This window comes from Bison bison, unplaced genomic scaffold, assembly GCF_000754665.1.
Source record: "Bison bison bison isolate TAMUID 2011002044 unplaced genomic scaffold, Bison_UMD1.0 scf7180017864105, whole genome shotgun sequence".
Classification (NCBI taxonomy): Eukaryota; Metazoa; Chordata; class Mammalia; order Artiodactyla; family Bovidae; genus Bison; species Bison bison.
This window is the reverse complement of record NW_011494677.1, coordinates 2,166,016-2,191,650: the sequence shown is the minus strand read 5'-3', so window position 1 is coordinate 2,191,650 and position 25,635 is coordinate 2,166,016. Positions and strand designations below refer to the sequence as shown.

Below are 25,635 nucleotides of genomic sequence, written 5' to 3'. Positions count from 1 at the left end.
CGTTTCAACTTAGTAGCTGTAACATACCAGGAAAATCTTTCATGATTGAGAATTGTCATCAGCTGTGAGTAAATATTACATTTTCTTCAGAGCATAGAAATCGTGCTGTGGCATTACACAGTGTTCAGGGCAAACACTGGTCCTCAGCTGTGTGACCTTGAGCAAGTTGCTTTACTTCTTGGTGTCTCAGTTCTGATTTAAGTGAGTATAGTAGTGATGAAGACCCTGAGCTTCTTTGTAATGACTGAATGAGATGAGGTATTTAAAACACTTTACTTGATTCCTAGCTGAGAGTAAGCATTCGTTAAATGTTCCATATTATTGCAACGATCAGTTCTTGTATCTGGGTATGAAATTGGACGGCAAACATGGTAGGTGCAGAGCCTTCCAGGGATGTGGATTTTGAGATAAACCCTTGATCTTATTTTGCTATAATCCACGTCTTTCTTTTAATGCATGAGGCGTCTGGTTTCTGTTTACTGGAGGGTTCTGGATAGATGGGTCTGGTTAACAGAGGTTTTGCTGTACCTGTCCAGCAGGCGAGGCAGGTGTCAGACGTCTGAGCCCCGAAGGTGCCGTCTCTCGGTGGTGTGCTTTCTGAGAGGCATATAAAAGTCTAGAAATTACATTCTCTGTTCTCCTATTCTATGCTATTGCCTTCTATTCCAGGATCTTCTGAAACCTAAGTGAGGTAATCTACATGAAAGGATTACAGACTTTTTGGAGGAAAGAGTCTATGGAATCTCAGGAATTTTGCCTTACTCACATCCGCAAGCTAGCAGTGGCATCTGTAGATAGTTCTCTGTCTTTTTTGGTCTTGCCGCATGGCTTGCAGGGTCTTAGTTCCCTGACCAAGGTTAGAACTCAGGGCCATAGCAATGAAAGTGCAAAGTCCTAACCACTGGACTGCTGGGGAACGCCCCCTTTTCCTCGGAAATGGTTGGTAATGCACTATGCAGTGAGTAGCTCTGTGTGCTCAGTAGGCACTCTGCTGGGTGTGTTGTTAGATGCAGAAATCATGTTTTAGCCCTCAGGAAACCTAGTTGGGTATACCAGATGCATTCAGATAAATTAATTTGAGACCAAATAAGGGAGCATCCCTTCCAGGTCTACACTGATGATTCTGGCAAGAGGTCAAGGAGGAAGAGGTCAGTGGGGGCTGGGTGGATTGTTCCAGAGTGTTTCCTGTAGGAAGTGGGGTGGGATTGGGAGAAAGATAACAGCATGGGATCTCTAGTCCTGTGACAGATGTGACACGGGCAAGTCGTGGGAAACACATGGAGCCCTCTGTGTCTGAGTAGCCTGACTAGGGGTGGGAATGTATGATGGAGTGAGGAACAATGTCTCAGATTTCTCAAGAATGCACTCTTGGTTGTTGGTATTGCCCACGTGTGAATATATGCATGTATGTTACATTTGTGTTAATGCAAAGTTGTTGCAAAAACATAATTCCACTCTGAAAAGTGTTTTGTGACTGTAAAGACAGCATATGTGACAACACATAAAATGCTCCAACCATGTTTATACTTTCATTTATTCTTTCCTGTGTCTTCTCTGTGATATGAGAGGATTGGCAAGTCATGGATAATGAGAACCCACAGAAAATCCAATTTCAGCTATTGAGTTTCACTGACTTTTCTCACCATTCTTTAACGCAGCTCTAAGGACAGAATCATGGATGTTTTCCCCATTGTCTTTAATTTCTTTATTGTCTGTAATAAATAAGGAAATGGTGTAAAGCAGGCATCTAAAAGGAAAATTTTAACCAATAATTAGAGAAATGCAAATCAGAACTACAATGAGATATCAGCTCACACCGGTCAGAATGGCCATCATCAAAAAATGTATAAACAATTAATGCTAGAGAGTGTGTGGAGAAAATTGAACCCTTCTCCACTGTTGGTGGGAATTTAAATTGGTATAACCACTACACAAAACAGTATGGCAAGTCCTTTAAAAACTAAAAATAGTACGACCATAAGACCTAGCAATCCCACTCCTGGGCAAAACCGTAATTCAAAAAGATAACATGCACCCCAGTGTTCATTGCAGCACTATTTACAATAGTCAGGACATGGAAGCAACCTAAATGTGCATCAACAAAGGAATGGATAAAAAAGATGCAGTACATATATACAATGGAATATTACTCAGCCGTAAAAAGAATAAAACAATGCCATTTGCAGCAACATGGATGGATCTAGAGACTCCCACACTGAGTGAAGTCAGTCAGTCACAGAAAGACAAGTGTCATATGATGTCACTTATATGTAGGCTCTAAAAAAAGGCTACAAATGAACTTACTTACAAAACAGAAGTAGAGTCATGGATATCGAAAACAAACTTACGGTTACCAGGGGATAAGGGAGGGGTATAAATTGGGACTGACATACACATACTATATGTAAAATAGATAAACTATAGGGAAATTTTTTTAAAAGGGAGTGGATATATATGTATATTTTACATATATATGTAACTGCTTTACTTTGCTGTGTACCTGAAACTAACACATTATAAATCAACTATACTCCAATAATGTTTTTTAATTTTTAATTGGAGGATAATTGCTTTACAATGTAGGGTTGGTTTCTGCCACACATCAACATGAATCAGTCATAGGTATACATATGTCCCCAATTTTTAAAAAAGGAGAATTGGTCCACATGGCCTGGTCCATCTGCAGACTGGACCCATCAGCCCTCTGTATGACTAGGGGTTCCTGATTACGTCTAAAGAAGGTCAAGGATAGTGATAGTGTCCCGTCCAGATTATCTCTAAAGAGGATGCATAATCATCTTCCACCTCTTAATTAAAAAGCAAGACAAATTCTCATGAATTACAGAGCTTAAGAAACTGATCAAAGCCACACTGCTGAATAGATGGTTATATGCATGTCAATAGATAAATGCCATTTGTGGGTGAATTTTCTGTGATATTTCATCAAGGGAGTGGTCAATTCAGTTGACTGAAATCCAGTGTTAATGGGATCAACAGCACATCTTGCTCCCACTTAGGACTATAAAATAGAGTGGGTTTCATTTTCTGGTTTTGAGGGTTTTGTTGTGGTTCTTCTTTTTGTGGGGCAGAGATAATTCCAACCAGCAAACTAGCAAACATATGTCCTGGGAAACAACCACGAGGGTAAAAGAGACTTGATGGCCTAATAGAGATGAATAGGTATTATTGGGGAAATAATATAAAATGTGTGATGGGTGCAACCTGTGACCCATTTTTGATGTGTTAGTAGTATTACATGCACATTTCCAAAACAGCATACAGTTATTTATAAGTTTGCTGACAGTGGGCTTGGTGTTTTTAAAGATGGAATCTTCAGACCACCAGTGGGTTTTCTGGTAAGTTCAGAAAATACTATCTTCTATTCTTAGTCCTTGAGGCCGTTCAAACGGCCTTAACATACTCAAAAGTTATAGTTCAATATTTCATTGCATCCCTGGTGTCTTTCTTTCCCCACAGAAAAAGCAACAGTAAGCAATGTCATAAGTAGCAGTTCAGATCTCAGACGAGCACGCTAAAGTCTGTTTAATAGATGGTAGTTAAATATGGTTTGTTGAGCAAATAGACAAACACTAGTTGTGTTCTGCGTCCTTGTGCCGGATTCTTTCCCAGCTAAGGTACCAGGGAAACTGGCCTTAAACCAAGGGGTCATGTGATTTGAGAAGGGGGAAGGTAAATATTTCCTCTTGTTTCTTTCAGGGTGAAAAGATGAGCCCTGTGCACAATGTGGTGGTAAATAGAAATGCATACCAATCCCTCTTGGACCTCCTTTGCCTTCACTTCTGATTTCTTTCCCATGGCCACACCACTGGGGTGAGCTTAGGAGAGTTCTGTCCACTTTACTGTCGCACAGGACAACTATGGTGTCTGTGCGTGCTCAGTTGTGCCCAACTCTTTACGACCCCATGGACTATAGCCCGCCAGGCTCCTCTGTCCATGACATTTTCCTGGCAAGAATACTGAAGTGGATTGCCTTTTCCTCCTCCAGGGGATCTTCCTGATCCAGGGATCAAACCCAGTATTGACTATTCTCTATCAAAATCCACTTTTTCAGGAAAACTGGCTTTGACCAGATATTAGAAAGAAAACATTGGGATACAACTAACTCATATTATGTTGTGACTGACTAGTAGCAGAATAACCACACTAAGTCTTTCAGTATTTTTAAAAGTTGAGTGTTTATAAACTCAAGTAGACACAGATAGATAGCTAATCATTGAAACAAGGAGAGGTGGAAATTTTCAAGCAGTGTGTGATGGATCTGGGTTGGGAGAGGAGACCAATTCTAATGAAAATTCTTTGGGACTATTGGCCCTTCTGTAGAAGCCCTCCTTCTGGGTCTGCCACATTCAAATCTCACAGATGCTGGTGAAATCCAAATAAGTTTCCACACAACTTCCCTTTCCATTTTGTCTCTAAGAAACCTGTGGCTAAGGGCTTATGAATAGTGTCAGCTTTGTCTTCATGCTCTCCGTGTCTTTTTAGAGATATCAGAGGCCATGCATATTATTTTTTCTCTCTTTATCCAAATGTCCAGCCCAGCCTTAGCTCTTTAAAGCAAGTGATCATTGCCCCATGGCAGACTTGAGCCCACCATCAATTTCCTCATCTGTAAAGCAGAGATAACAATAGAACCGAATTGAAATGTTGTGAGGATTGTAGCAAAAATCAAGCAAGCGAAAAGGGGTTCCTTTGCTGTGATTCTTCCCTCTGCCTTCATTTCTCTGGCTGGTAGATTTTCATGCTTTTGCAACTAGTTTCTTTCTCCTTCAAGGGGAGAGGGCTTGAAGTTTAAGATCTTCCCAAATTTCATGTACTGTCTATGGCCCACCAGCCAAGACCATCAGCTCAGAGAAGCATGTCATCAGGGTTTCCAGCGAAGGTCTGTGATGTGGTACTTCCCATGGGCATATTCACTTCACTTTGCCCAAGTCTGTTCGTTGCTCACCATGTCCTCTCCAGAACACTCTTTTCGTGGCGGTTCCAGCTCCTTCCTTGGCTCTTTCCCAGGGTCTTCCAGCTAATCCCATGGCAGCCTTCAGGTTCTGAGCAAATTATAGTCCATCAGAATGGCCAGTGGGTACTCTGCCCGCCATGGCTCCTGGGATGTCTGTCCCTACAACTTTTCACTTTCAGGTACCATGCCCCTTACACACACACACACACACACACACACACACTGATATTAGGAAAGGAAGCTGGGCCCTTCCTCTGTTTCTAGTCTCAGCTCTTCACATTTATTGAATTCTGTGCTTCAGATGATCCAGACAGGAGAAATGCCATCTTTTAACCTCAGTGGTGTCTGAATTCCTACTGAGGACCAGCTTTCAGGGTCTTTCCAAGAGAAGGAGCTTGGATATGAATCACCATATGTGGTTCTTCTCTCTCCACACCTTGTCTGATCTTTCTGCAAAGCTAACCAAGTGAGATTATCTGAGTAGGTACTTTTTTCCCTTTTGTCCATGTTAAGCTTTTAAAATAACTTTCCCTCTAGACAAGCACAGACTTCTCTGTTTACATAAAATATGGCCCATCACTGGTAAATCAGAAGCATTCTTTACTTCTTTCCTTCGTACACACTTATTGAGTATTCCCTTACTGTAGGATTTCATATCACCTTCTAGAAATCCACACCTGCTTAGTACTGAGTAGCCAGCATTTTATCTCCCAGAATTACCTTTCTTCAGAGGCCAGGTAGCTCTTATGTTCCCAGTGCTCTTGTTTCCAGCTTTATGTTTTAGAACCTCTAAAGATGCCTTCCTCATTTCAATTGATATTCAATTGATACATAGGAATCACTAGCAGGGGTGTATTTTGGCCAGGAAGTTTAATACGCAGCTTCATCAAGTCTCAATAAAAAGTTAAAAAAAAACCCAGTGATACAAATATATCTGTGTTCAATTATAGGTATAGATATTGGGGTAGGGATAAAGATAGACACAGACACATCTAGAAATGATATACTGCTAAGTCGCTTCAGTCATGTCCGACTCTGTGCGATCCCATAGACGGCAGCCCACCAGGCTCCGCCGACCCTGGGGTTCTCCCGGCAAGAGTACTGGAATGGGTTGCCATTTCCTTCTCCAAGGAATGATATATTTAAGCAAATTAAAAGACGCTTGCTCCTTGGAAGAAAAGTTATGACCAATCTAGGCAGCATATTAAAAAGCAGAGACATTACTTTGCCAACAAAGTCTGGTCTTAGCTATGGTTTTTCCAGTAGTCAGTATGGGTGTCAGTTGGACTATAAAGATAGCTGAGTATCGAAGAATTGATGCTTTTGAAGTGTGGTGCTGGAGAAGACTCTTGAGAGTCCCTTGGACTGCAAGGAGATCCAACCAGTCCATCCTAAAGGAAATCAGTCCTGAATATTCATTGGAAAGACTGATGCTGAAGCTGAAAGTCCAATACTTTGGCCACCTGAAGGGAAGAACTGACTCATTGGAAAAGACCCCGATGCTGGGAAAGATTGAAGGCAGGAGGAGAAGGGGACGACAGAGGATGAGATGGTTGAATGGCATCACCAACTCAATGCACATGAGTTTGAGTAAGCTTTGGGAGTTGATGATGGACAGGGAGGCCTGGCGTGCTGCAGTCCATGGGGTCACAAAGAGTTGGACACGACTGAGTGACTGAACTGAACTGAACTGAACTGAAGCATCATGAGCCTGAGTATCAAAGATAGATGAAAGGGCATTTCAGAGAATAAAAGAATAAGAATTTGAGAAGAATGAGTAGATTTGTTCTTTTGAAATTTCCAAACAGTGCCTTTCTAGTTCTTGTCTCAGATTTGTTGGCGAAAATCTGACTTCTTGAGAAGCAGTGTGCCAGACTCCAGCAAAGTGCCATACAGACAAACACACTTTAACTGTGTTTGTATACACTGCTTTTTTCTCTCTTTATTTTCATTTATTAATTTTTTTTTTTTTTTTACATATTGAAGGCCTGTGGCTACCTCGCACCAAAGTGGATTGGTGCTATTCTTCCAAAAGCAGTTGCTTACTTTGTATCTCATTTTGATAGTTTTTGTAATATTTCTAGGTTTTCTATTATTATTTTGTTGTGGTGACCTGTGATCAGTGGTCTTCGATGCTGCTACTGTAATTGGGGCACCATGAACCGCACCCATATAAGACTGTGAACTTAACCAATAAATGTCTGTGTTCTGACTGCCCCACTGACCAGCTGTCCCCCCATCTCTCACCCTCTCCTCGGGCCTCCCTTTCCCTGAGACACAGCAATATTGAAATTAGGCCCATTAATAAACCTACAGTGGCCTCTAAGTGTTCAAGTGAAAGGAAGAGCCATGCATCTCTCGCCTGAAATCAAAACCCAGAAATTATTAAACTTAGTGAGGGAGACAGAGACAGGGCAAACGCCAAGCCTCTTGTACCAAATGTCAACTTGAGAATGCAAAGGGAAAGTTCTTGAAAAAAATTAAAAGCACTACCCCTGTGAACACACAGTTGATAAGAAAGTGAAACAGCCTTATTGTTGATATGGAGAAAGTTTTAGTGGTCTGGACAGAAAATCAAACCGGCTGCAGCATTCCTTTAAGCTAAAGCCTAATCCAGCATTCTCCTCCATTCTCTGAAGGCTGAGAGGTGAGGGACCTGCAGAAGAAGTTTGAAGCCAACAGAAGTTAGTTCATGAGGTTTAAGGAAAGAAGCATCTCCATCACACAAAGTGTGAGGTGAAGCAGCAAGTGATGATGCAGGAAGAGATCCAGAAAATCTAGCCTAGATGATTCATGAAAGTGAATGCACTAAACGAGATTTTCAGTGTGGATGAAATAGTTTTATATATATATGGGAAGAAGATGCCCTAGTCCTTTGATAGCTAGAGGGGAGAAGTCAAACTGGTTTCAAAGCTTCAAAGGACAGGCTGACTCTTGTTAGAGGCTAAGGCAGCTGGTGACTCCAAGTTGAAGCCAAATCTCATTGACTGTTCTGAAAATCCTAGGGTCTTTTAGATGAAAATTGTGCTAAATCTACCCTCAGTGCTCTTTAAATGGGACAACAAAACCTGGATGACAGCACATCTCTTCACACATGGTTTACTGAGTATTTCCTCCATTGTGGAGACCTACTTCTGAGTAAAATATTTCTTTCAAAATATTTCTGCTCATTGACAATGCACTTGGGTCACCCAAGAGCTCTGATGGGGATGTACAATAAGATTCATGTTGTCTTCACGCCTGCTCACACAACATCCACTCTACAGCCCATGGATCAAGGAGTAATTCTGACTTTCAAGTCTTGTTATTCAGGAAATACATTCTGTATGGCTGTCGCTGCCATACATAGTGATTCCTTTGACGAATCTGGGGGAAGTAAATCGAAAGCCTTCTGGAAAGAATTCACCATTCTCAAAGCCATTCACAATTCATGGGACATTCACAATTCATGGGAAGAGGTCAAAATATCAACATGAACACAAGTTTGGAAGAAGTTGATTCCAGCCCTCACGGATGACTTTGAGGGGTTCAAGACTCTAGGGGAGGAACTAACTGCAGATGTGGCAGAATGAGCAAGAGAACTGGAATTAGAAATGGATCCTGAAGATGTAACTGAATTGCTGCAGTCCCGTGATAGACTAGTATGAATGAGGAGTTGCTTCTTGTGGGTGAGCTAAGAAAGTGGTTTCTTGAGATGGAATCTACTCCTGATGAAGACGGCTGAAAGAATCTTAGAATAGTAAGTAAACTTAGTTGATAAAGTAGCAGCAGGATTTGGGGGACTGACTCCAATTTTGAAAGAAGTTCTACCAGGAGTAAAATGCTATCAAACCGCATTGCCTGCTCCAGAGAAATGCTTCATTGTTGCTTCATTTTAAGAAACCACTATCATTCTAATCAATCTGCTGCCCTCAGCATCAAGGCAGGACCCTCTAGCAGCAAAAGATTACAGCTCATTGGAGTTTTAGATGATGGTTAGAATTTTTTATCAATAAAATATTTTTTAATTAAGGGATGCACACCTTTTAGACATGATGCAATTATTGCACACTTAACAGATGACAGTAACATAACTTTTGTATCCCTGGGAAACCAAAAAATTAGTGTGACTTGCCTTCTTGCGATACTTGCTTTATTGTGGTAGTCTGAAACTGAACTGGAAAATATCCCTGAGGTCTGCCTGTATAGGAATAATTCATCAGATATGTATTGAATAAATGAGTTCTTTACGTTAACAAACAATATTTTATTCTTATTACTTAAAATAGAAGACAAAATAGCTTTAGGGTTCATAAAAGTGTCAGAGTAATGCCATGGACAATTCAACATGTTCCTTTCATTATTCTTTTCTTTCTCTCCCTGTCTGTTTGACTTAGAAGGCTGTAATCAAAGAGGGATAAAGGCCTTTTTTAAAAACCTCTTTGTGAATATGTGGACAGGTTTTAAGAAAAATGAAGTCAAATTCTCCTAGGACTTATGGGTATGGAAATTTCCATTGATTTAGCTAGAGGATAAGATGAGGAAGCAGTCCAGGACCCAGTAATAAAAATACTAGGACAACTGATTAATTACCGAATGTATTTATTTATTTGAATTAAGTAATTGGTTTTTGCATGTTTTCATTCTTCTTATTTGTAATCTCCTAAAAGGTGGGGATGAGACCTCATCCTGTAGGATTATATATAAAAGACCAGCTAACGCAACCAGACAGGGTGAAGATTGCAAGAGCCTTAGTCAATGTTTTGTACAGCAAACTAACATACCATCACACCATTGTAAAGCAATTATATCCAATTTAAAAAGAAATTATTTAAGATTAGAAAAACTATCCAGGGACTAAGGAGATGGCATCATTTCTAGGGAAAAATAAATGCAACTTGGACAATTGCCACAGACTTTTCATTCTGTGTTTTGGGCTCTCTGTTTGATGTCCACCATCACCTCTGCTCAGGGACTCAAAGTCTCCAGCTACTCCCTGTTTTCATCCATATCTACTATTTGAACCATCCTTCAGAGTCTCTACTGTAGCCTTGGCCATGGGCAGCCTCTTTCTTTATCATTCTTGCCTCAACCTGAGAACTAAGATGCCATCATACACAACAAGCTTCAAGATGTGCTTTTTGCATCGTTCACAAAAACAGAAGTTTACGATTTTTACTCCTCCCAGGGGTACCTTTTCTTTCATCAAAGATCAGGGATTTCAACTAAAGGGCAGAGACCTAGCTGGGGGATTTCAGATGGGGAGGTGTTATTCGAGGTAATGTTTGGTAAGGATCTCCTGGGCGCATCTAAAGCACGCCTTGAAGCCTGCTGTGTGTGACGGCGTCTTAGTTTGCAGGTTGAGGCAAGAGTGATAAAGAAGGAGGCTGTGGTGGGGACTCCAAAAGTGAATGGGTTAGGATCAGATCTCAGTGACTTTGTGACTTCCCTGTGATGGTGACTCAGACTTTTCATCTGTGAAACAAGTGGTACCAATGTCCTGGGGCTTCCCTGGTGGCTCAGAAATAAAGAATCTACCTGCAATGCAAGAGATGCAGGTTCAATCCCTGGGTCAAGAAGATCCCCTGGAGAAGGAAACAACAACCCATTCCAGTATTATTTTTTTTTAACTTTAAACTTTTTATTTTGCATTGGGCTATAGTCAGTTAACATATGGTGGTAGCTTCAGGTGAACAGTGAAGGGACTTAGCCATATATGTATATGTATCCATTCTCCCCCAAACCCCCTCCCATCTAGGCTGGCACATAACGTTGAGCAGAGTTCCATGAGCTATCCAATAGGTCTTTGTTGGTTATCCATTTTAGATATAGCAGCCCACTCCAGTATTCTTGCCTGGGAAATCCCATGGACAGAGGAGCCTGGCGGGTACAGTCCACGAGGTCACAAAAGAGTGACATAACTAAGGGACTGAACCACAACAACTAGTGTCCTAGGATTGATGAGAAGACCGAGCGTTAGACTCTTGGCCAAGTTCCTAGCAGAGAGTAAGCACTCAGTAAGTGTTAGCCATTATCACAACCCAGAAAACAGCGCTTGGCCACAAAATAATTGAACCCGTGGACTGGAGACTTGCCTGGAAGCAGCTCTCTGCTAACATTGTACTGGCATTGTGCGTCTGTGTTCACATCAGTGGCATTAAAAGGAAAGATAGAGGACGTAAAGATAAGTGAGATTTTCATTTAAGCCTGAGGGGTAACCAAGCTGTAGCAGAACTCACCTCAGGTAACATGAGAAGTAGACCTGGTTTCTGTCTCCCCATGAAGCAGTATAGTCTTTGACTGGCAGGAGCGATTTCTTTCTTTTTTTTTCAGCCTGTTCTCTAATGACATAAGAATATAAGAATTTCCAACCTATGTTAGACCCATGCCTGGGTCCTAAAGACCAGTGGTCCCCAACCTTTTTGGCACCAGGGACCAGGTTCGTGGAAGACAATTTTTCCACAAATGGGGGTGGAGATGGTTTCAGGGTGATTCAACTGCATTGCATTTAGAGTGCTCATGATAATCTGTATTTGCAGCCACTCCCCAGGGTTAGCATCACCACCTCAGCTGCCCCTCAGATCATTAGGCGTTGGAGTCTCATAAGGAGCACACGACTTAGATCCCTTGCTTACACAGGTCACAGTAGGGTTCCTGCTCCTATGGGAATCAAATGCTATCGCCGAACTGACAGGAGGCGCTCAGGCAGTAACGCGAGTGATGGGGAGTAAATACAGATGAAACTTTGCTTGCTCAACATGCTCACCTCCCGCTGTGCAGCCTGGTTTCCAACAGGCCATGGTACAGAACCAGTCCATGGCCTGGGGGCTAGGGACCCCTGCTAAAGACCACACGGGCTTTGACTGTGAAAATCAAGAGCAGGGCCAAGGTTGGCCTCAACTTAACTTCAAGATATTATTGACTTTCATGTATTTATACCTTTTCATGCAAACTTGCCAATAGCAAGTAAACTTTGGGTCTGAGGCAGCCCCAAGTAACTGGCAAAGTACTTTCTTGCCAAAAAAGGATTCAGAGAAGACATCTTTAATAAGCTCCTCTTCTCCCCATCCCAGAACCCCTTTCTCTTTGCCTCCCACTTTCTTTCCCGTTCTGTAACTGGCTGGTGAAGGCAGACTCGGGGCAGGAAAAACCTCAGAGTCGCCAGGCAGCTTTATACCTCAGCAGCTGCCTTCAGCACATGCGCAGCTACTGGGACAATAAACCATTTCACATTGCTTCTACCCCACAACCAATTAGGTCAGCTGTAAATATTGGAATTGCTTGGTAAATGTGCTAGAAGATTGTGCTGACTTGTTAATATAAGTGAAAATGTAATTAGATTTATAACACTTTTTTTCCCCCAAAACCATAATTTACAACAACAACAACAGAAGCAAAAAAAAAAAAAACTTGCTTGCAACCTGCTGAAATATCATTATTAAAATGCACATGAAAAGTCAATTACGCCAGAGGGAGGTATTTAAGAGAAGTAAGTTTCCATACCCTAGGATTACACCATGGGGATTACATATTTCTTATTTATTTATTTTTTTTCCCTGAGATCTTTGCTGCTGCCAGATGAAAAGGAACAGATATTTTACTTATTTTGCTCTGAAATATTGCTGCAGATAGTGCTAAAAAGTGAACTAAATAAGCTGGCTCCCTGGAAACCTACTCTATTCGCCTCAGAGCCCCAGGAAAAGCTGAGCAGTCACCATTCTTTTTATTTACAAGCCCGTCTCTCTTTAAGCAATAGCCATGTTCCTTAAAGCATGTAGACATCACATATCCTTTCTAACTATTATTCTGTTTATTGCTCTAAATGAGTAGATTATTTTATATCATTTGATGGAAAATCCTTATGTCAAGATAAGAAATACCCCCTCCCTTTTATTCACTTTAAAACCTGGAGTTTCCTCTGCTCCTAGGGTTGTATTGAGAATGCAGTTCTTTCTCCAGATAAGATGTCACAGGGTTCACCACTGGCATTGGCTAGGTCAGAGGACTCTGGCATCTGTGCCCTGAGCTGGACTTTCTCTGCTGCAGGAGCCTCCGTGGGTCAGGGAGGCACTGCCCCTCTTCCCAAGACTCTGATTCTAGCACCATCACCACAGGCGGTTGCTCCCTCTCTGCTTTCTAGTTTTCTCATCATGAAACAGAGGTGTTATTACAGCTCATGCATGTTTAAGGTGCCAGTGGGGAAAAGCTAGTTTAAAAAAAAATCATAAAGTAATTTGTAAGTGTGAGAGGAGGTGCCATTTCTAGACTCAAACTTCTCCTAAAATGTTCAGTTTAGATAATGGAAGAAATTTTTAATGCATATCCTTTAGAATCGCTAACGCATATATTGCAGATAAATTAATCTTTGGGGAAAGATTCCGGTGTTACTGCACAGGAATCAGTGGGTAAAGTAAATCCCATATATCTATACATATATATGTATATAGTCCACTTTACACACTCATAGTTTATACTCACCTGGAGACACGTTTCAGGTGTCCATGTTTACAGGAAGATCTAGGAAAGATTGAAGTGAAAAGGGACAAACCACAGACTTTCATTTGAAATAATCCATTGGTGAGGCTCCGTAATCGAAAGCAGTGCAAACGGTCTTCCAACATTAAAATGCTCTCAGTTCCTATTTATGTATTAATGTGATCATCATGATTAATACCTGTATGTTTTCATTTTTTTACATGTAAAGAGCTTATTAATATTTCTAGTCCTTAAACTATTTCATGAAAACCATCTCCAAAATGATTAGCTAGATTTGCTTCTGAACTGAAATATTCTGTTAGATATCGCAATTAGCCAAGCCTGGTGCCTGGCTTTTACACTGGGGGTAAATCTGAATATTCTAGGACCTTTCTAAATATCCCTGGTTGCAGCTTTATCCCACAGCATAGGTATTCAACTTCCAGGACCATGGCTGGCGTTTCCTTTTTTCTCACTTCTGTTTTACTCCTTTGAGAAATCCTGCTTGTGGATTAGTGTTAGTAATCAGTTTTAGGAGACTTAGAGATGACTCAGAGGTAAAGATAACTGGAAAGGATTTGTGTGTGTGTGCGTGCACACACTAGTTGCTCCGTCATGTCCAACTCTTTGCAACCCCATGGACTGCAGCCATGTAGCCTGCCAGGCTCCTCTGTCCATGGGATTCTCCAGGCAAGAATGCTGAAACGGGTAGCCATTGTCTTCTCCAAGGGATCTTCCCAACTGAGGGATTGAACCCAGGTCTTCTGCATTGCTGGCAGATTCTTTACCGCCTGAACCACCAGGGAATCCCAGAAAGGATGTGTAGGGCCAGGTCAGTATCTGCTTGTCCTGTGAGCTCACTCTTCCAGAAACAGCTCTTGGCACTCTCCACTCAAAGTAGTTGGTTTCCATCAACATCCCTTAAGCTCATCCAGGAAGACATTCTGAGGGAAGCCAAAACAACAAAACAAAACAAAACGAAATCCATGAAACTACTGGAAGAAGGTTCTGACCTCTCCATATGGATTCTGTGGGTTGTTTTATTTTTGTTGTTAACAGTTAATTTGTAGGGAGGAAATGGTGAACATATTACAGAGTAAAACAGGCAGAAACCATCCCGGGTGAGTTTGCATTCATCTGCTTTCAAAGTTAAAGTTTAGTCAGATGACTAAATCTTCAGTTCAGTTCAGTCGCTCAGTTGTGTCCAATTCTTTGTGACCCCAAGGACTGCAGCACGCCAGGCTGCCCTGTCCATCACCAACTACCAGAGTTTACTCAAACTCATGTCCATTGAGTCAGCGATGCCATCCAACCATCTCATCCTCTGTCATCCCCTTCTCCTCCCACCTTCAATCTTGCCCAGCATCAGGGTCTTTTCAAATGAGTCAGTTCTTCGCATCAGGTGGCCAAAGTATTGGACTTTCAGCTTCAGCATCAGTCCTCTCAATGAACACTCAGGACTGACCTCCTTTTGGATGGATTGGTTGGATCTCCTTGCAGTCCAAGGGACTCTCAAAAGTCTTCAACACCACAGTTTAAAAGCATCAATTCTTCAATGCTCAGCTTTCTTTATAGTCCAACTCTTAAGAGCTATTTAAGGAATTTATTTATATGTAACCCACACAAGTAGAGTATCTCTACCAACTAGATAGTTTTTCAAGGTCCACTTTCCTGCCTAGTACCTTTTACTTTCCTGAGGGGAAGGAGTGTAAAGAAAGATTGTTATCAGCCACTGTCTCACCAGATGCTCTCATCTCCACCTCTAGGTCTGTGGAGCTACCTTACTCCTTCTTTACTCTTCTTCAGTTTATGATTTCAGCCATTGAATCTTGTCGTAGTATTTTTCCAGGTGTATTGTTTTCCAAGCCAAGAAATAACAGAAGAGTAGAGAAGGAAGGAAACTAATTCCCAGGGGAATGATGCATGGATATATCACTTTTGGGGGCAAGAGACAGCTTCAAAATGTCTCCCAACCCAGACCCACGATTTCATAGCTCCCTTGGCTGACTTGTCTTCACTCTGAGCCCCATAGTATGTGAGGTTAGGTGATGGGAGTGCTAACGTTGAACGGAAGAGGAGGGAAGAGAATATACAGAGAAGTGGACAAAGTAGTTAGATTCTGGAACCAAGTCCCTATGCCAAATTAGGGACTAACATTACAAAATTACAGGGAATCCTCTTGCCCCAGGGATCAAACCTGGGTCTCCTGCATTGCAGGCAGATTGTCTACCATCTGAGCCACCAGGGAAGCCCATAGATACATGTGTATGGAGATACATAAAATACCCATATAATAATATATGTATAATATGTTATGATCCTACGGGGTACCCTATGGTATAGCAAACACTTGTGGTGCCCACTAAACATACTAAATCTGTCTTCAAGGAGCATGTGTGTGAGAAGCAAGAAAAAAAAATAGGCATCAATTAATTGTAGCATGAACCAAATAAATCAATGCAATGCATATTTCCATCTAATATCTGGTGAGTGCCTTTAATGTGCATTGTGCCCTCAAGGATTCATTACTTAGGAAGCTGTGTTGTGGGGTGGGTCAAGCAGTGTGCTGGAGATCAGAGAATCGGTGAGATTAATAAGGAAGGCTTCCTGCAGGAGGTGGATCTGGAGCTGGGTTTGAAACGCCAAATGCTTTAACAACTGGCACCCCCGCAACCCGCGTGAGTGAGAAATAATTAATACAAAGCACGCTCGATCGAAGGAAAATGCAGCTTGGCTTTCCCTCCTGTGAAATTTACGTGACCGCTGGTAAACCATTAAGTCACTTTCTTAGGTGTGCTTGACGGGCCTCCTAGAGTGGGCATCGTAAAGATTGGTTTATAGCTCAGATAGCTGTTACATTTTAATAAGGCTCGGAAACTTAGATGTTATTCACTGCAGCTGCCAATCAAGTACCTGTGTCGAAGCAAGACAAACATAACAATAAATGCTAAGCACTCTGGTGTTCAGCAGCCTGGCAGGATGCACTGCAGGCTTTATGAATGTGTGAGAGCGAATATACAGAAGCTTGGGAAAAGGTCATTGGTATTTTTGGAGCAATAAATCAAACATGGAAAGATTTGCATTTTGGCTGTATAACATACAGGACTGGATTAGAGAGAGAGAATACTTTGAAGTAATATTTCTCTGCTGACTTGTTTTATTAGCTTCCTTTAAACATGTTACATTATTGCTTATAGAATTTCATTTACTCGGATTGGCAGCTTGATAAATACGTCTATTGGCGATGATTTGGATTGCTCTGGGCATTAATATTATTAAAACCTGTCACAAGGAAATGTCTGAAAGATGACTTACTGTAAAGATTACAGCATGAAATAAATCATCCAGTGGTATTTGTTACCATTTATGGCCTCTTGGAGCTGAGTCAATCCCTTTTTATGTTGCATTATTTTTCAAGTTTTTATAGCCTTACATTATATATTGCTGTCAGGAATGAACAGATGGGGTGTCGAACACGAGCTCTCTGAATAATTCCCACCCTCCAGTTATTTGTATGAAGGGCAAATGCAAAACTGTGCATTCTCCAGCAAAAAAAAAAAAAAAAGGAAAGAGAGAGAAGAGAAGCTGCTGTTGAGGAAGAGGGATCCCTTTGTCAGATGGTTCAGGCCAATTCCACCAGCTGGTTGGAATCCCTGACTGGCAGTCACCCTGTTTGGGTTCCAAGCAAGAGATGAGGTGGCGGTATCTGCTCCAGTGAAACAACAAATGCCGTCTTCAGAGGCATTTTATTTTCTTAGAGTGCCTCTTGCTGAGACAGCTCCCCATTTGGAGGTGAATGTATCATACTCTCTTCCTACGAAGCTGAGAAATTTGGGGGAGAAAAAGAACCTCAGAAAGAGCCAAGAGAACCAAAAGAAAGATGCATTGAAAGGATTTGATATGTTTTTGAGTGAGTGAGAGACAAGCAGGCATCCTGGGGGGTGGACATGGGGGTTCACAAAGGATTCTGTGCCATCTGAATTGTTGGGTGGGTGGTGGGGGGAGTCCTTGGAATCAATGTAGAGGAAGTCAAAGGAGTCCCATGGGGATTTCGAGGCCTCTCATGGACAAGGCTTCCCTGGTGGCTCAGTTGGTAAAGAATCAGTCTGTAATGCAGGAGACCTGGGTTCTATCCCTGGGTTGGGAAGATCCCCTGGTAGAAGAGAACAGCTACCCACTCCAGTATTCTTGCCTGGAGAATTCCATGGATAGGGGAGCCTGGCAGGCTATAGTCCACAGGGTCACAAAGAGTTGGACACGACTGAGCAATTAACATTTTCTTTCACTTTCATGGACGAAGCAGAACAGAGTCTCCAAGACCTAGTACACTTTGCAGTGTATATGCCCTGGGGAGCCCGTAGGTCTTCTCCCCCTCCTCTGAGGGGTCGGGCAGCTGCTTAATGGTCATACAAGATCCCCTTCAGGGTCCTGAGCTTCCGCCACCATTGGAAGAGGCGAGAAAACTAACCCAGTAAAAAGCCCACCAGCTTTTTAAGAGGACGCGAATGTGAATTTTCTTCACTTACCTTCCTACGCTCCACTCCATGCATTCTGAGAAGTTCTGTAAAGTGCTCCCATATTGTAGAGAAGCAGTAGACACAGAGTCTGGATGACTGGAACCCAGACTCACTGCTTCTGATCTGGGGACTTGGAGACACTTAATTTTGCATCATCCCGAATTGTGGACAGGATGTTTTTCCTGCTGACCTCACAATGTTGCTGCAAAAAGTCAAATCATACAATACACACACACATGCACACTTTAAAGGCTATTCACTCCTACATTTGTCAGAAGTGGGTTTTAATGGGTCAAAAGTTTTAACCACCATGTTGAAACCAGACTCTTGAGTTCCCTCCTATAAAGCTCTGCGTTTTCTCGAGTTTTTCACCCTCTGGCTCATCTCCTCATCCCCATGATGTCAAACCCTCCCTCCACCACCTCTTTACATTGTCACCTTCCTGGGAGGGATTTGTAGACAAGCCATCAGAGCTTCCGCAGCTGCTTGAAGTGACCAGACCCGTTCTCTCGTGCTGAGCATCCGACTCCCTTGCCCCCCTTCTCTTCTTCTGTGTCATCTTCCCAAGGTCCTTCCATACGAGCTTCTGTCTGTTGATGTGTCACGTTTGCACAAGGATGCCATCTGGGTACACTCAGGCATACCTGAGTGAGACAGGCAGGACAGCAAGGACTGCTTCATTCTAGGCAGAATTCACAGCTTCACTATCTTGCATTTCAGTTCTCTCTGTCCGGCAGCATAGAAACTTTTTTGCCCTTAATTCCGGGAGAGAGTACAAAAGGGTAACTTTCAGTCAGTTCAGAAGTTGATAAGGGCAGTCAGTTAGTTGAATTTCCGTATTCCTGCACACATCTCTCTCGCCTGCCTTGTTGCCCTCATGGCTCCCCGCAGACGGACATCGACCTGACCACACTGGCAGTGCGGAACCTCCAGCGTCTGATGCGTAAATGTGTATCAGCTCTTGAATTTTACATCTGTCTTTAAAGTAGGCTTGTCTTTTTTTTTCTTTCTTCCTTTCTCCTTCCTTACCCTTCTCTTTTTATATCCCTCTCTTCTTCCTTCCTTATCTTTGAATTGTTATTTGCTTTTGCTTCCCCAGAAATGTACTCAAAGTTCTCAGCCTCTTTTGGATAGGCATTGCAGTATTTCTGTTTCCATAGAGCAGCTCCCTTATCTCAGCTGAAGCCACAATTCTCCAAGCCAGACAGTGACTTACCTTTCTTGTACTCTGCAAACTAAATGTGGACCTGCTTTCCATGTTCTCTCACCCGGTCCCATGCTGAGAAAACCCTGATGCTCTCCGATTTCCTCATCAGTCCAGGGCCTTCCATACATTAAAACAGACAAGCTTGGAACCTGGCTCTCTTATTCACTGGCAGCCACATATGTTCTCTAGGCTAAGTCCTCTATCAGTAAAACTAGATGAGATGAAACACAATCATCTAAAGCTCTTTCAAGATTTAAGTTATCACTTGCTCCTGCTCCAGCTGCCGTAGCTTGAAACATCCCCACAGTAAATGATTTCTTCTTGTGGTGCTTTGCTCTTTCTGATCAGAGAAAGGATCTCTTTCTCTGATCAACTCCAAGACAATGCACATGCGGCATTTGCAAATCTTTCTCCTCCTGGTGTTAGCTTTCGCTTAAAAAGTTATCATAAATCAGCTAAAACCATTATGCCATTCATTAAACCATCTTGCAGGTATGTGTGTGCATGAGTGTGTGTGTGCGTACATATGTGTGCATATTGTGTTGAGTGTGGGATCGGGAAAAGGTGCGGTATGACCCAGAGTGACCTTTTGTAATAAAGTTTCATAGTGAGGTCTAATTACCACAACTCACCTCTTTATTATTAATTCCGCAGTCCCGGCACATGAAATAGCTTAATCATTTTCAGAATTTGCATGACTAATGGAGTGAGTTATGATAGAAAGGATAAGTTTCATAATTAGATTTTGCTGGAAACTTGTGCAAACTAGTCTATGTATAATTTGGTCAGCTCTTGATTTTTAATGAGGGCACCGAGAGTGACTGAAGCCTCTGGCAGCCTTCGCTTCATGTTTTAATTACTCACAGTAATCCTGACAATTACATACGTGTCATAAATCACATCATAATGACTCATAAAGAAAGTATATTTAATTATTGAAGGGGGAGTTCTCTGATTAGACAGGTAGAGAGGGGATGTGCTGAAATGTGAGCTGTATTTGAAAACTGAGCTGCCTGATTCTGTGACATGGAGGAATCAGCCTCTGAAACTGGCATTATGGAGAATAAGGAAAGGCGTCACCAAATTTCCAGTTTCAGCTTCAACATGTGAAGAGCTCTGAAGTCATCACTCCTGTCCTTACAATAGGAAAAAAAATTGAACAAACTGAAAATTAGACTTTTCTTCCCCCATCAGAACACTGAGGTTACAAAGCAGATTGTCGCCCTGGAACGCAGAGAGTTACAGGTGAGGTCTGCTTTCCTGGGGGAAGGGCCACTGGAGCCATAAAGTGGTAGGAACATGTAAATAGTAATTTTTATTAATTGCTGGAGGTTGAGTGGTGGAGAAGACTCTTGAGAGTCCCTTGAACTACAAGGAAATCAAACCAGTCAACCCTAAAGGAAATCAGTTCTGAATATTCATTGGAAGGACTGATGCTGAAACTCCAATACTTTGGCCACCTAATGCTAAGAATTGACTCCTTAGAAAAGACCCTGATGCTGGGAAGATTGAAGGCAGGAGAAGGGGGCTACAGAGGATGAGATGGTTGGATGACATCACCAACTTGATGGACATGAGTTTGAGCAAGCTCTGGGAGTTGGTGATGGACAGGGAAGCCTGGTGTGCTGCAGTCCATGGGGTCACAAAGATTCGGACACAACTGAGTGACTGAACTTAACTGTGGCCTAGGTGAAGAGTGAGAGGGTCTGGGGAGCTGGAGACTTAGAGGGACATCCACACTTTGAGGGACTTTCACCTATAGGAGCTCTATCAAATTCTCCCACCAAACAAACAAACAAAAATCCCCTCAACAACTGGAAGAAGGAGGCGAAGGGTGACTATAGCAAAATACACCCAGAGGGTTTTCTGGAACAAAGTCCTACTCTCCCTGGGAAAAGAGTTTTCTAATGCTTATCTAAAACCTAAGGGAATGGTGAGGGAGTGGCATTTCTCCCACTCAGCCTCCTCTAGCCCTCCTATCTCACCTGAGCAGGGGACAGGCAGAGATAAAATATACCCTTAACAGTTACAGCCCCAAGATGCAGGGCCACTGAAAAACTGAGATTTAATCACAAAATTACACAATCTTCCTTTCTCCCATACATTACTACTGTGAAGCTCCAGTATAACAACAGTGAATTATAGACAAAAGAGCTTCAATGTAGACACTATTTAAGAAAGAGTTCTCTGAGAAACCCTAAGATGAGACAGAAGCACAGATGTTAAAGAAAGTTGAATCCTTGGAAACTACAGCTACAGCAGACATTAAACAGAGTGTAATTGCTAGCCAGAATATCATAAAATCTCATGCTACAGATCTGTTTGCCTTAGTTCCTATTACCTAATATGTCATATCCCATTGCAAAAAAAATGCAAAGCATGCTAAAAGGCAAGGGGAAAGTGCTATATGAAGAGACAGAGCAAGTGTTAGATGAAGACTCATCGGTGTCATCAATTTGGAATTAGTAAGAGATATAAAATGAGTGTGATTACTATTTAAGAGCTCTGAATAAAAAAGGTAGGCAGTGCAGAAAAACAGGTGAGTAATGCTAGCAGAGGGTTGGCATCTCTAAGAAAGAATCAGAAGGAAAAACTAGAAAATAAAAACGCTGTAACAAAAATGTCTTTATAGACTCACTCGTGGACTAGACAAAGCACAAGAAAGAATGTGTGCTTGAAGATATGTCATCAGAAACTCCCCAGACCAATATCAAAGAGAAGAAGGATTTAAAGAAACTCAGAACTGTGTTGAAGAAACATGGGACAATTTCTCACAATGTGTAAATATATGCATTATTGGAATATAAAGAGAACAGAGAAAGAATGAAGCAGAAGAAATATTTGAAGTGAATATTGGCTGAAAATGTTCCAAAATTAATGACAACAAATCACAGATACAGAAAGGTCAGAGCACACCAAGAATAATAAATATAAAAATGTCTACGGTTATGCGTATCATATTCAAACTGCTAAAAAAATAAAAATAAAAAAGACAAACCCCAAAAGAAAATTGTGAAAGAAGGAAGAGGAGGAGGAAAAAAAAAAAAAACACTCTACCTCAAGAGAAACAAGGTTAAGAATTACAGTGGTCTTTGTGTCAGAAACTGTAAGGAAGAAGAGAGTGGAGTGAAATATTTAAAGTATTGAAAGAAAAAAAATATCACCTCAACCTAAAATTTTATACGCAGTGAAGCTGTTCTTTAGAAGTGAAGGAAAACTAAACACTTTCTCAGATAGACAAAAACCTAGGGAGTTTACATCACCAGAAGACCTCTCCTTCAAGAAAAATCAAGAAAGGTAAGAAAGTAAGAAGGTCTTTCCAAGAAGAAAAAAATTGATCTAGGTCAGAATCTCAGGTCTACATAAAGAAAAGAAGAGCATTAGAGAAGGGATAAATGCAAGTAAAATACAATATTTTAATTTTTCTTATTCTTAGTTAAACTAAAATATATGTGTTTAAATTACTAAAATTGTATTGGATGATTATAGCACAGAAGTACTTGAAATGACGAACTATAGTGTCATAAGAGATGGGAACGAGGAAGAGGGGATACTCTGTTACGAGCACCAGCTCTGAATAGAAAGCAGCACAGTGTTACTGGAAGATGGACTTGGTTTAGTTAAAGATATATGTTGCATATTTGAAGATAACTCCTACTCTTTTTTTGTATTCTCTTTTTCTAATTTTTTATTGTGGTAAAAGTCACATAATAAAAAGAATACTGTCCTAGCCACATTTAACCGTGTAGTTCAGGGGCTCTAAGTAGGATCACCCTCATCCATCTCCTGAGTTTTTCACCTTCTTAAACTGAAACTCCACCCCCGTTAAACACTAACTTCCTGTTTCCCCTGTACCTCTCCTCCCCCGCCCCTGGCATCTACCAATGCACTGAATCTGTGAAATTGACTATTCTAGGCACCTCATATAAGTGGAATCAAACAATATTTGCTCCTCATGTATACTGGAATGCACTTTTAAGGTGTAGGAGAACTCAATTTTTTTTTTTTTAGTAGAATATGAGTAAGAGAAGAGATAAAATGAAATCTTATACAAATGCTCAAACTAGAGAAGGCAGAAAAGGTAGGGGAAGAATAAATGCAGAAAATAGCAAACAATTATAAAACATAGTAGACAATCTAATAGATCAATAATCACTTGTAATAAGTGGCACAGCAGTAAAGAATCCACCCGGCAATGCAGGAGATGCTGGAGACATGGGATCAATCCTTGGGTCCTGAAGATTGCCTGGAGGAGGAAATGGCAACCCACTCCAGTGTTCTTGCCTGAAAAATCCCATAGACAAAAGAGCCTAGCGGGCTACAGACGATGGGGTTGCAAAGAGACAGACATGACTGAGCAACTGAACACAGCACACAAATAAAATACCTCAAAGACCAATACTGTCCAAGTAGATAAAGAAACAGAACCCAATTACCTACTATCCATGAGAAACCCACTTTAAGCATAAATATTTGCATAGGTTAAAAATGAAAAGATGGAGAAAGATAAACCATGCTAACACTAATCATAAAGAAAGCTTGAGTAGCTATATTCATTTTAATCAAAGACGGTTCAAAACAAGGAAAATTGTCACAGATAAAGAGGGACTTACATGATGATGAAGAAGTCAATCCTTTAAGATAACAATCCTAAATGTTTACCTAAAAATACATAAAGAGCATCGAAATACACAGGGCAAAAAATTGTTAAAACTAATAAAAGGGGAAATAGATAAATCCACTCAAAATTGGAGACTTGATGACCCCCTTTTCAGTAATTGGTCAAATTAGCAGGAAGTCATACAGGATGTAGTTGATCCGAACAGCATTATCAATCAACTTGTTCTAACTGACAGCAGTAGTCTCACTACCAGCAGTAGTGACATGCACATTCTTAAGTGTGCAAAGCAGCCTACACCCTGGCTACAGAAAACACACTAACAAAAAATGGCGCAAATGAACTTATTTATGAAACAGAAATAGAGTCACGGATGTAGAAAACGAATTTATGGTTGGCGGGGAGGTCGGGAGGGAGTAAACTGGGAGATGGGGATTGACATACATATGCTGCCATGTATAAAATGAGCTTCCCTGGTGGCTCAGTGGTAAAGAACCCGCCTACAATGCAGGAGACGTGGCAGGAGACGTGAGTGTGATTCCTGGCTCAGGAAGATCCCCTGGAGAAGGAAACGGCAACACGCTCCAACACTCTTCCCTGGAAAGTCCCATGGACAGCCCGTGGGATCTCAAAAGAATTGGACATGACTTAGCAACTAGACAACAAGCAATACATAAAATAGATAACTGGTAAGGACCTACTATACAGCACAAGGAAACTCTATTCAGTGGTCTGTAATGATCCATATGGCAAAAGAATCTAAAAACGAGTAGATGTATATGTACATGTATAACAGATTAACTTTGCTGTACAGTACTAACACAGAATTATAAACCAAATATACTTCAATAAAAATTTAAAAATTAAAAGCATTGAAATCATAAAAAATATTTCTCAGAACACAGTGAAATTAAACTAACAGAAAGAAATTAGTAACAGAGAGCTGAAAAATTTCCCAAATAGGTAGAAATAACTTCTAAATAACACATAAGTACAAGAAGATGATCTAAAGGAAGATTTATAAAGAAAATGTAGGTTATCAAAATAGGTGGGATATGGCCTAAAGGGAAACTTATGACATTAAGTGTATATATTAGAAAAGAGGAAGTAACTAAAATTACTAACCTAAGATTCTACCATAAGACAATAAAGAAAGAAAAAATTTAATCCTAAAGCAAGAAGAAGAAAAGTAATAATAAAATTATAGGATAAATCAATAAAAATGAAAATAGGAAAACAAAAGAGAATCTGCTCTTCAAAAGACACTGTTAAGAAAATGAAAATATAAGCCACAGGTTGGGAGCAAATGTTTGCAAAATACGTAACTGAACAAGGACTTGTATCCAAAATAAACAAAGAACTCGTAAAACTCAATAAGAAACCAATTCAGTTAAAACATGGGTAGAATAACTGAAAAGACAGCTCACCAAAGAAAATATGCAGGTTGAAAATAAGCATATGGAATAGATGCTCAAGTCATTTGTCCTGACAGAATTGCAAATTAAAATAATAATGAAGTACCACCACCTACCTATTCATTTAGCAAAAATTCAACAAAACTGACAATATCAAGGATGCATAGCAACAGGAACTCTCATTCATTGATGGTGGGAATGAAAAAGGACAAAGTTCTCTGGAAGATGGTTTGGAGGTTTCTTATAAAATTAAACATCATTTCAGTTCAGTTCAGTTCAGTTCAGTCCCTCAGCCATGTCCAACTCTTTGCGACCCCATGGACTTCAGCATGCCAGCCCTCCCCGGAGGATTAAGCATCAGTTCAGTTCAGTCACTCAGTCGTGTCCGACTCTTTGCGACCCCATGAATCGCAGCACGCCAGGCCTCCCTGTCCATCACCAACTATCAG

At 41.1% G+C, this 25,635-nt stretch overlaps 1 protein-coding gene across 1 annotated transcript in view; it reads left to right on the top strand.

The window, feature by feature from the left end:
* The window catches only part of KCNU1 (potassium channel, subfamily U, member 1), a 144,474-nt gene that overhangs the window by 72,736 nt on the left and 46,103 nt on the right, over positions 1-25,635 (top strand). The gene's annotated exons all lie outside the window — the stretch shown is intronic.